This window comes from Tamandua tetradactyla, chromosome 2 (assembly GCF_023851605.1).
Source record: "Tamandua tetradactyla isolate mTamTet1 chromosome 2, mTamTet1.pri, whole genome shotgun sequence".
NCBI classification, from domain to species: Eukaryota; Metazoa; Chordata; class Mammalia; order Pilosa; family Myrmecophagidae; genus Tamandua; species Tamandua tetradactyla.
This window is the reverse complement of record NC_135328.1, coordinates 163,325,641-163,337,459: the sequence shown is the minus strand read 5'-3', so window position 1 is coordinate 163,337,459 and position 11,819 is coordinate 163,325,641. Positions and strand designations below refer to the sequence as shown.

The 11,819-nt window shown below is 40.3% G+C and overlaps 1 long non-coding RNA gene across 1 annotated transcript in view; it reads right to left on the bottom strand.

Annotated features, from left to right (window-relative positions):
- Positions 1–9,537: 9,537 nt before the first annotated feature.
- LOC143662946 (uncharacterized) overlaps positions 9,538–11,819 on the bottom strand; it is a 504,552-nt gene continuing 502,270 nt past the window's right edge. Inside the window, exon 4 of the long non-coding RNA XR_013165678.1 lies at positions 9,538–9,633. This is a non-coding gene — a long non-coding RNA (uncharacterized LOC143662946). The remainder of the gene's footprint in view (positions 9,634–11,819) is intronic.

Here is an 11,819-nt window from a genome sequence, read left to right as displayed (position 1 = left end):
TATGTTCAGGAATCAGTAGGTGGGCAACCTAGTGTGGCTGGAAAATAGATACAGGTGTGTGTGTGTGTGTGTGTGTACTGAAGCACTAGTTTCAGAAAAATAGGATTCTAGAGATGAGACCAGGAAGTTAGTCCAGGGTTAGATTACAGATACTTTAAAAGTTACATTAAGAAGCTTTTATTTTTTCCAGTAGGCACAGGGAGCCATTGAAAAGTTTTAAGCAGAGAAGGGACTTTACCATGTTGGAAATCTAGCGGGTCATTCAGAGGGTAGTAGAGCACATAAGAGGCTCTTGAAGAAGACAATGTGAGCTTAAGCTAAGGCAACGGCAGCAGAGATTCACTGAGTACCAACTGAGCATCTGCAGTGAGCCAAGAATTGTGCTAATTACTGGGGATATATTTCAGAAGTTGACAGACAAGTTTCCTGCCCTCAGGGAACTCGCATTATCAAATGATAGAGGGGGAAGGAAATGATTGAGTATATTTGAGAGGTAGAAATCACAAGTACTTTAGACACTCCCTTCAATGCTGAAAGGACAAACTCTTAGTCCACCAGAAATTGCACTCAATAGGCCATCTTTGCAAGACTTGCAACTTGCTTTCTCCTAATTGCAGATAAAAGGAACTCCTCATAAATCTATTGGACAGCAGGCTTTAGGGTCAGGGACTTTCTTCCTGGTATGTGAAGTTTGAGGCTCCTGGTTGAAGCAGTTCTATCAAGGGCTGCAGTAGACAGTCTGCAGAAGTACGATAAGGAAGGAAGGAGAGCCTCTGGGCTGAAGGAGATGGATGGAGACGTTAGTAATGTGAGTTTTAGATTCAGCTCTGTGTATGATTTGTGTTGTGGTTTAGTTCAAGTTACCACCTCACTTAGGGACTCAATTTCCTCATCTGTCAAACAGGAAGTCGAAGTAGACAGTCGGAGATTTCTTACAGTTCTAAGATGTCCTGATTCCACTTTTTTCTTAAAATTTTGAATTGAAGAATAGGTTTCCAGGCATGTAGTACAATCCTATTAATGTCTTATATTTAAATGTATTATACTAGCTGACATTTCTATTACCAGGCACTCTCACCAAGTACTTTCTCATGTACGATATCACTTACTCTTTACAACCACCTCTTATTGAGCCGGAGAGAGAGACAGGGAGAGAGGAAGAATGGGAAAGAGGGAGAGAAGAAGAGAGGGAGAAGGAGGAGATAGTGGAGGATAGAGAAAGAGGGAAACAACCTAATTAGTCAAGCCCATCCAGCTGGCAAGTGGTGAAACGAGCCTTAAGTCAGGTTTCCCACTCCAAAGCAGACCCCCTAGCCACTTCAAAAAGCTCACTGCCCTCATTGGAGAGCCTATTCCTCCATTTGAATCAATCTATGGTTAGAGTTTAACCACTCAAATAGGATATTAGGTAAGTTAAATGGGTTCAGCACTAAGACTTCACTGAAAGAGAGGAATGACTACATTCTGTTGAACCTAATTTGTGAGCCATCCCGGAGCATTACCTTCAGTGGGGCACCCAGAAGGAGTGTTCCCAGCTGAGAGACACTGATCAGTAAAGACACCAGTATTAGAGTAACATTAGAGCCACAAGTTAAACACAGCAACGTTAAGAAACTAGGGGCATGCAAGCTGTGGAAGGTCTCTTTATTTCCCCTGATAATGCTCACAGAAAGAGACATGTTTGACTTAAACAAACTTTGCTGTCAGACAAACTTCCCATGGAAGTTTCCTTTGGGAGAATCATCTGGCAGAAAGCTGCCACTTGGTCTTTGGTTGCCTGGGAAGCTTAGTACTGGTGACTGGCATTCAAACTCATTCCTGGGATGAGGGAGGTCTACAGAATTCTTGAATCTTCATTTTCTCATCCCTGAAATGTGATAATCTCCTCTGAGGTGCTACAGGGACAAAATAAGCAAACTGAGACCCAAGCAGGGAGAAATAGCTCATTGCAGAAGAACTGACCCTAGGGTTATCTGCTTTACTCAAGATGCCATCTTGCACCCTTTCCAAACTTTGATATAATGTTCTCAGACTCAACTTCTGGCTAAGTTCCTGTTTTTTCCATGTACAAACTCAAAAGCTCCTTGGTATAACTCTCTCCCACTTCCCTCTTTTTTGTGGGTCCCAACATAATCTCTGAATAATACCTGTTCCTGGTACATTTGTCTATGATCAGCTCAGAACAGATATCCTTAAAGTAGGACTAGTAGTTTTCAAATTTTCCCCCCCTTCCCTTTCATTATCTCCCTACTTCCTTCTCTCCGTTTTTCCTTCCAGGAAATCATTAGAGAGCACTTACTTAACTGCAGGCTCTGAGGCATAGGGTAATAGTGGAAAGATCACAGATTTCACCCAAACAGGTCTGTGTGCAAATCCTAGCTCAGCAATTTACCAGCTGTGTGACTTTGAGCAAACTGCGTCACCTCTCTGAGTCTCTACTTCACTTCTAAGTGTGATAGCAATAGCTTTCTCACATGTCTGGGGTGAGGTTTAGACATGATAAATCTAAAATGGCTTATCATCCTTGGCACAAGGGTGTGCTCAGTAGATATTTTTTTTAATTCTCAGAGGTAGGGGCTAGAGTTAAAGAAACAAGGGGAAAAGAAAGGACCTCAAGAGAACACAGGGAGTGAGAGAGAAAGGCAAACAGGCAATTATAATGTACCGTGTTAAATGATTTAATCAAGAACCTGCCCTGTTCCCCAAAGGATGTAGAAACTTTTACACAAGAGTGTTGCTGGTTGTCTTCACCTTGCAGAGGCTGATTTCTAAACCTTAGCTCCTATTCTGAGTTGCTTGTCCTTAGCAGTGGGGGGCCTGTGTTGACCAGATGCCGGAGGAGACCTCATTAAGCTTTCTGGCATCACTCTGAACTAACAAGAGCCTGGGTCTTCTATTCATTCTAGTTCTTTGCTCTGCCTTCTTGTTCTGAGCCTATTACATATCAACTCTTCTCAACCTCCCTCCCTCAAGCCCTGAACTTCTCTTATCAACCCTACGTGTCTCTTGGATCCAACTCATTTTCTCTCCAACACTAAAAAAATAAGAATTCTACACGTTACAACTCCATCCGTTGCCTGGAGATAACATTCAGCTCTTCATATGCAGACAGCCCTCCTCCAGCTGTGCCAATTTAATCCTGTTCATTCATTTTGAATAGGATACCTTTGGCAGGTGAGGTGTTAGGAGCAAGTGTGTTAAATCTTCAGCAGAGAATAATTCTCCCGGGCATTTTTTTTTTCCATTTCATTTTGCTCTGGCTGCCACAATGTCTACCAATATCTCTAAACTTTCCCCTTGAGTTCCTTGACAATTCATTAATACATGCATGCATCCGACAAGTGTTTCTTGAGGACCTACCATGTGCCAGGCATTGCTCTATAGCACTCATTTGTTTCTCGTGAGATCGGTGGGAGATACATGTTTGTGTGTTGGGGACAGAGCGGGCCAGCTATTTCTTTAACTTTGGCTGCTGTTTAGTGATAAATGGGCAGGGGAGCAGGGTAAGGCTGGGGCATAAATGTGGATTTCAGCTGTCACCTATATCCCCCAGAGCTTGTCTAGAAGCCATATATCTGCCAAATACAGAGGTTTTTCTAGGCAGGTTTGTGAGCTTACAGCAATTAGTTGCTTAAGACAGACTTTAAATGTTCATAGAATCACTTTTGCTCACATGGAAACTCTCTGCCCAAGAGGACAGAGGCTCTTTCCTTTGACTGAGCATCAATATTATTCATTTATAAACATTTAATTTGTACATATTTAATTAACCACTTGCTTGTGCCACCTTTTTTTTTTTGCATGGGTAGACACTGGGAATCAAACCTAGGTCTCTGGCATGGCGGGCAAGAACTCTGCTTGCTGAGCCAAGATGGCCCACTCTTGTACCACTTTTTTAAAAGTCTCTTTACTATAGCTTTAGTTCATTTGTAGTCAGCTTTGTAAAAGGTTGGTCTGCCACATTCTACTTCTTGCATTTGCTTTTCTGTTAGTTTTCAAACTCTGGTGGATGGAAGAAAAACTTTAGTCATTCTTTCATATTTCTGTATTTCTCCTTTATATGGTCAACTTGGAAATAATATTTTTGATTTGCAATTTTGACACATATACCATTTATTATAAAAGAACCACTGTATTTCCTTAACTTACCGTCAAGAAACAATTTAGCAAAAGGTTACTATGGTGGACCCTGAAAAATGCAAGGATTTAGTTATTACCATTTCTATATATATATATATATACGTATATATATATATTATTATTAAAAAAATAGGAGTTTCCTGATTTTCCACTTCATTACTATTTCCAAAGTTCAACATCTGGTTAAAATTGACATCTCCCTAGCCTAGGTGTGAGCTAATCTGGCAGTGGGGAGACAGATACAAGTACCAAGGGCCTCAAACATCTAGACCTACTCAGGCTTCATTAGGCTCAGAAGGACTTGACAAAGGCAGGTCAGCTATTAGTACACTCATTTCACAGCTGAGAAAACTGAGGCCCTTAGAAGTCAAGGAACAAACAGATGCACCGGCAATCTGGTGGTAGGATTCAAAAGTGGGCCTTGATTCTAAATTGCCTTCCTCTCCCAACTAAAGTGCATTGTATCCAGTGAACATTCAGAATTGAGGTATTTTCTTCTAAAGGTATGGGAGGATGAAGAGCAGACAGGTCTGGGAAAATGGGATGGCAAGAAGGGCCTCTCTAGCATATTTCTACTGATGGGTTAGTTTTATTAACAGCCTGATTTTGAAACTCAAAAAGGTGAAAAATAGAGAGGAAAAAACCTTAATGGGTAAGGTGCATAGTAGTGAGAGTCTGTCAGAGGACTTAGGGTTGAGAGGGACAGAGGTCCTAAATATAAAGTGGGGTACACTCTGGGCAGAAAAACAGTGTTTTTTTGGATCCCAAATTTAATTGAGTTTTGTTCTATTACAGAGAAAGAGGAATGTAAGAGATAAGTGGAAAGGAAAGGGGTGCCTTATGAAGTAGAGAGTTCTCCATTATAAAAAGCTATGACTGAGAACTGTCTGTACCAGCCAAGGTTCCACCAGAGAAGCAGAACCAACCACTTGGAGATTGGATGGATGATAGAGAGATAGATACGTAGGTAGAAGGACAGAAGATTTATCATCAGGATCAGGCAATGGTGGGAGTTGTTTAAGCAGCCTAATAAGTCTCATGTCTGATGCTGAAATTTGAAGTCCACAGGGCAGGCAAGAATGGAAGATGAATGTCCTTAAGTGGGGGCAATCAAGAGCAGGCTGGAACTCACAAGCACAAGTTGAAGCCCCATGCAAACCACCTAGAACCTTGGTTTTCATTGATTCCTTGATGTGGGTAACTGGCTAAAAAGCCAGGGCCTTTTTTTGCAAGGAGCTAGATAGAGACATCTGGAAAAGGAGTTGGAGACGTTGAAGGAGGATCCATGAAATGGTAAAGCAATTGTAGGCCCAGTTGCTACTTCATGCCAACAGGGTGAGTCAGCAGATCAGCAGTAAACATGTGAGCTACAAAATGGCTACTACTTCCCTTTCACCCTCCAAATCTCGCAAGAAGCTCCCTGTGGCCCTCTCTTACTGGAAACATACAAGGGAGTGAATTCTTGAAAATGTAGTTCAGTCTTGCCAAGCTGATGCATCACAATACCACCACTATCTGGAAAGGAATACTGTCTCTGGGAGGTGCTCTTCTGAAGCCCAGAGGAAGCACGGGAAACCTCACAGCCCTTCCGATTCTTCAGCGCCCAGGTCACTCTCCGCATCAGGGTGTAGGGGTGGCAGGAGACAGGGGAAAGTCCTTGTGCACCCAGTGTTGTAGCTACAGTCAGTGACTCTGTCCCTTGGGATTTCTTTTTTTCTAACACTGGCTATAGCTTGGTAAAGAACCGCCCCAGGTCCTACCTTCCTTGCTACCCAAAATCAGCACATATGTCTTTTGCTTTTTAAGGATTTACATAGTATAAATTACATTATAAGCAATAATAACTAACATTATTCATTGAGAACCTAAAATGTACCAGACCCTTTCACATGCATTTTGTCATTTAATTCAATTCAATATGGAAAATATTGTTACCTCAGTTTTACTGATGTGAAAACTGAAGGTCAAAGAGATTGATCTGCTCAATTTCCAGACAGCTATTCCATGTTGGAGCAGAGATTTGAACCTACCACAGTCAGTTTTGGAAAGCACCACCACCACTACCACTACCAAAAACTAGCAAATATGGGAAATTATCATGTGGTTAAGAACCCATCGAAGTTTTTACAGTAGAGCTCCTTGGTATCTAGAATCCTCTAATCCTTTCCTTCTTGGAGAAGGAGTGATTTTATGACAGAAAGGATGGAAAATAGAAGCATTTGATTGGAAGATCAAATCCAAAGAAATAAAAACAAACAAGGTAGTAAAAAGGAGGAGCACACTAAAGGAATGAGTGAAGAAGGGGAAAAAGGGAAGATAAATAGAAAGAAAATATTTTCCTCTCTTATCACGATCTTATTACTCAGATGGAAGGAGTGATGTCTCACCTATGATGGGTATAAATGGATATGAATAAATATTAAGTTGGACGCATGTAATCAATGAAATAAATAAATAGCCAGGACCTCAGTTATGCCAATTAAAGACTTTCAAGCAATTAAAAAAGGTTAAATGGCAAAATAGCTGAAAGGAAAAGCAGTGCATTGGGATAAAGGCTTTAGCAGTTATTCAGAAGTGGATCCCAGGGGATGTGGCCTGAGCCTTCTCAGGACAGGTCAGGCCCAAGGCCACAAGAGGACTGGCTATTGAGGACAAGTAGCAGTCCCCAAGTCCACTTCCAGGAGACAACAACATGGGAGGGTTTGAAAATCACTAAATGCATGCGGGTACACCGGTCTCTGCGGTTGCATAAGAAATGTAACCTGCCATATTTGCATCTCTCAAAACAGCACCTTCATTGTGCATGTATAGGTGTGGTTCAGCCTTGCTGTGAGCATGATGGTCTTCTATGGAATGTGCTGCCTCCAGCCTGCAGATCCAGCTCAAACAGATTCTCCCTTCTATGTACTTTTCAGGCTTATTCCTATTCGCTTTATATTATAATGAATTGTTTAGTACTCTGAGCTCCTTGAGGGAAGGGTTTGCATCCTGCACTTTGGGAGGCACTCTAAAGCTTGGAGCCACTACACTGCTCCCTTTTCTCTGTGAATGTCACTCTGGCTAGTAAACCCCGGAAGTCCCTCCTCTCCAAGGCCCCCAAGTCTCTTACTTCTTTTCCATCCCATGAAGACTGCCCTAGTTTATTCATCATCATCTCTTCCCAGGAATATCTGAATACCTTCAACCATCTCCTCCACAACTTTCAATTGATAGTTTGTCTCCACATCAAAGGGATAGGATTTTTTGAATTTCAATAGTGGTAGCTTCTTAGGACTGCTCCTAGAGGAGGCATTGAGGGCTATAACTCCCTCTAAGGCTGTGCTTCAGATACCTTCTCTTCTCAAACCACATGAACAGTCTCCCCTAAAAGAAGTCCTCAGAGCAACATTTGTCTTTCCTTCCTTGGCCCGTGGATTCACTATTCCTAATGGAACAAGCCAGGAAAATTTGACAGAGCCTTTTAAATACCACCCAGGGAGGGACACAGACCATTGAGCTGCCTCAGTGTTAATTAAACCAAGACATTTAAAACCAAATACACCAATATGAGGAGTCAGAAAACTGATACCTCACATCTGGACAATATTTTCCATCTTTCAAAACCCTGGTGTACACCGTGATCTTCTTGACAGTCACAGGAGGTAGGCATTATTGTTTTTATCTTATAAGTAATAAAATTGAGTCTTAGAGCACTATGGTTTGTGTAGGGCCTCGTGGCTGATTAGTGGTAGAGTTGAATTCCTGAGTCTGGGTGAGGCACACTTCTGAGAAAACTTTTACTCCATTACTCTGGGTGCTTACTGAGTTTAAACATTTAAGTCATCAAGGATCTATATATTTTCCACCTTTGTCTATAGGCAGAATGCATTCGAGAGATTTATTAGACAGGCAATCTAGAAAAGATGACTGTTTTCAGAAGCTACTGCTCCCCAGTCCTCTTAAGGTAGAAAACTTTAATTTGTCTTCCCAAATTCACTCCACCTCAGAGAATAGCTTTGCGGATGGTAAGGCAATAATAAAAGACTAAACTCAGTCCAGCTTCAAATGGTCTGCCTTTTTTCCCCATTGGGGTAAATTACAGGCTTCCCCTAGGCCTAGCAGTAACTTACGTGCCCAGGGAGTGACTCGGAATAATTTGGCCAGCCTACAGAGGGAGAATGTTCTCCTAAGCAACCCCCCAATTTCTCATTTCACTCCACTCATTAGAGGAGGCTGGGCTCCTATCAGCTTAACATGTCAATAAGTCACCAAGGAGATGCAAAAATTGACAGCTGAGGAATTTCAGCTCCTTGCCTTCTTCACTACAGAAACTCAGAAAAAAAGGTTTCTCAGCCTCTTTGCCAGGTCACTTAAATGAGTAGTGACATTTGAGTCCCTCTGAGTAGTCAATTTCCTCTGTCTCCAATAGCTCCTCATATATTTAATGAATCTTTACAAGTCTCAGATCCTCCAGCTTCCCAATTCTCTCTCTAGTCTCGTTGTTCCCCAAGGCCCCATAACAAATAGCTCCCACTCATATTTGCCTTGCAAACTCACATGAACTGGAAATGATAAATACATTATCTGGGTTTTTTAACGGACCATTGTTTAATTTTCTCTGCGTGTCTGGCTGGGGAAGAGATGAATATTACCTTGTGGAGAATAAGATTTCTAGTCTATTTAAGGGGGAGGAGGGCAATCTATGACAGAAAAGCAACATGGTTCTTCCTAATAGGCAGTGCTGCTAATTAAAAGTGTTGGAAGGAACATCCATCCACCAGTCTGTGATTCATTCAGCATTATCCACAGTAAACAAGAAATAGATATTGGAATGAATGCTTCTAATTTGTCAAAAGAATAGGCATTTTCAATTGTGCCTTCCTAGCTCCGCATATGAAGTACATAATTCAGTGTTGCCATCATTTAAAAGTTTAGGACTCAAAATAACAGTACCTGCTCCTTACACTCATAAATCTCCAAGTCTATTTCCTGTAGACAAACATTCATCTTACATGTGGTTTGATTTTATTTTACATAGTTGAGAACGGCTTCTTGTCTTAGTAAATACACTGAAAGGGGGGCATTTGAGAAAAAAGAGCTAGCCGGTGCATTTAAAAATCAAACCAATCTGGGACAGTTTAGAAGAGGCTAAAATCTGGGCAGGAAACACTAAGCCTCCTAATGACATTTACTAGGTCTTAAAGAAAAGGAGAAAGAGAATCAATATTCCCTTTCTCTGAACACAAAGACAAAGTTAACCAGAGAGAAGCCACCTAAGCACCAATTCCCAAAGGCTTAATGATGCTCTTTGGCATTTCAAGAGGAACATAAAGTAAAAAAGCCACCACTTTGAAAGAACCCAGAGACATTTGTGATCAATTTTCACAATTGAATAAGATTTTCCACACACAAGTGAGGCCCAGCCAGTCTTAAATATTTACCTTTTATTGTGCAAAAGAGCCTCTCACTCATGAAGACTGAGACGCACGGTTCACCACCATGTCTTGCTGAACGCTGAAAACAAAAAAAATACTAAATTAAAAATTGTGAACTTCAGTGATTTAATGTTCTTGTCATCCTTTTCCCTCTTTCATTCAAGAAACATTTACTAAGTTCCTACCATAATTCAAGAACCAGGAATGCTGAGATGGGTAAAATAAAACCATTGCCAGAAAAAATATTAACAAATACATCCCAGTGTAAGTCCCAGGTGCAAGGGGGTCATATAATACCTCTCAGGAGGGAGCCAGAATATGTATGTGTGTTTCTTCCTGAGACACACATGCGTGCACACACATATACATATCCACACATATTCAGAAGAATGTAAAAAAGAATGTAAACATTTTTAAAAACTCCCCCATATTTGTAATTTATCTTACTCCCTTAAGGGCTGGAGGTCTTGCCTTGACATCAGTAAAGAAGATGGCATTGGAGAAAATGTCAAGAGTCTTAAAAGTGATCATACCCTTTAATCTGTAATCCATCTTCTGGAATCTTTCTTAGGGAAACAATCATGAATGAAGACCGACATGTATGCACAAAGATATTTATCACAGAGCTATATGTCAGAGGGAAACAACTAAGAAAGGAATCATTGCAAGAGGGAAACAACCAATAAGGGAATGCTAAAGTGAATGACAGCATTTCTACATATGATAATTTATGCATTTGTTAAAGGTGACTTAAAAATTTTTATAGGATATGGGAAAATATGTGCAATATATAAAAACTGTTCATAAAATTTGAGTTCATCCGTACAAAAATTAGCCTTATTATATGCCAAGGTCTTCTGGCCAACCAAGATTGTGGTACAAATTGCTCCAGGGTTCTGTTCTTTCACAGATTCTTTGAACAACTAGTAAAAACAAGTAGAGCCATCTTCTTCAACTCTGGGAAACAATTAAATGATTGCAGTAACAGGGAAAGTGCTGATTCAACAAAACACAACTTAAAAAATGAAAGGAGAAGCTTGTGTTGCCCTTTCTGGACCCTCCTCCATCTTCTCTCATATGTTGTGTACCTTGAAAAAGAACTTCCCCAAAGAAAATACCCAAATGGCCGTTAAGCATATGAAAACATGTTCAGCATTATTAGCCACAAGGGAAATACAAATCAAAATTGCAATATGGGTGGTGAAACGGTGGCTCAGTGGCAGAATTCTCACCTGCCATGGCAAAGACCCAGGTTAGATTCCCAGAGCCTGCCCATGTTAAAAAAGAAAAAAAAAGATACCTTAAAAAAAACAAAACACAACCACAATGTGATACCATTTAGCACCTACTAGAAAGGCTGCTATTAAAAATAGAAAATAACAAGTGTTGGAAAGGATGTGGAGAAATAGGAACACTTCTTCATTATTGATAGAGATGTAAAACAGTTGTTGCTGTGAAAAACAGTCTGAGGGATCCTCAGAAAGTTAAGTATAGAATTACCATATGACCCTAAGAAAGATTCCATTGGATTACAGATTAAAGGGTATGATCACTTTTAAGACTCTTGACGTTTTCTCCAATGCCATCTTCTTTACTGATGTCAAGGCAAGACCTCCAGCCCTTAATAGATTGGGACTTGAACAGATTTTTAATTTAATTTTATTATAGTTTTATTATGATCATTCTGTTTTACATATATAATCAGTAATTCATAAAATCATCACATAGTTGCATATTCATCAAAATAATAATTTCTTAGAACATTTGCATCAATTTAGAAAAAGAAATAATAAGACAACAGAAAAAAATTCATACATACCATACCCCTGACCCCTCCCTTTCATTGATCACTAGCATTTCAATCTAAATTTATTTTAACATTTGTTCCCCCTATTATTTAATTTTATTCCTTTTGTTTTACTCGCCTGCTAATAAGGTAGATAAAAGGAGCACCAGACACAAGGTGTTCACAATCACACAGTCACATTGTGAGAGCTATATCATTATTCAATCATCTTCAAGAAACATGGCTACTGGAACACAGCTCTACATTTTCAGGCAGTTCCCTCCAGCCTCTCCATTACATCTTGGATAACAAGGTGATATCTACTTAATGCATAAGAATAACCTCCAGGATAACCTCTTGACTCTGTTTGGAATCTCTCAGCCATTGACACTTTATTTTGTCTCACTTCACTCTTCCCCCTTTTGGTCAAGAAAGGTTTTCTCAATCCCTTGATACTGAGTCTCAGCTCATTCTAGGAT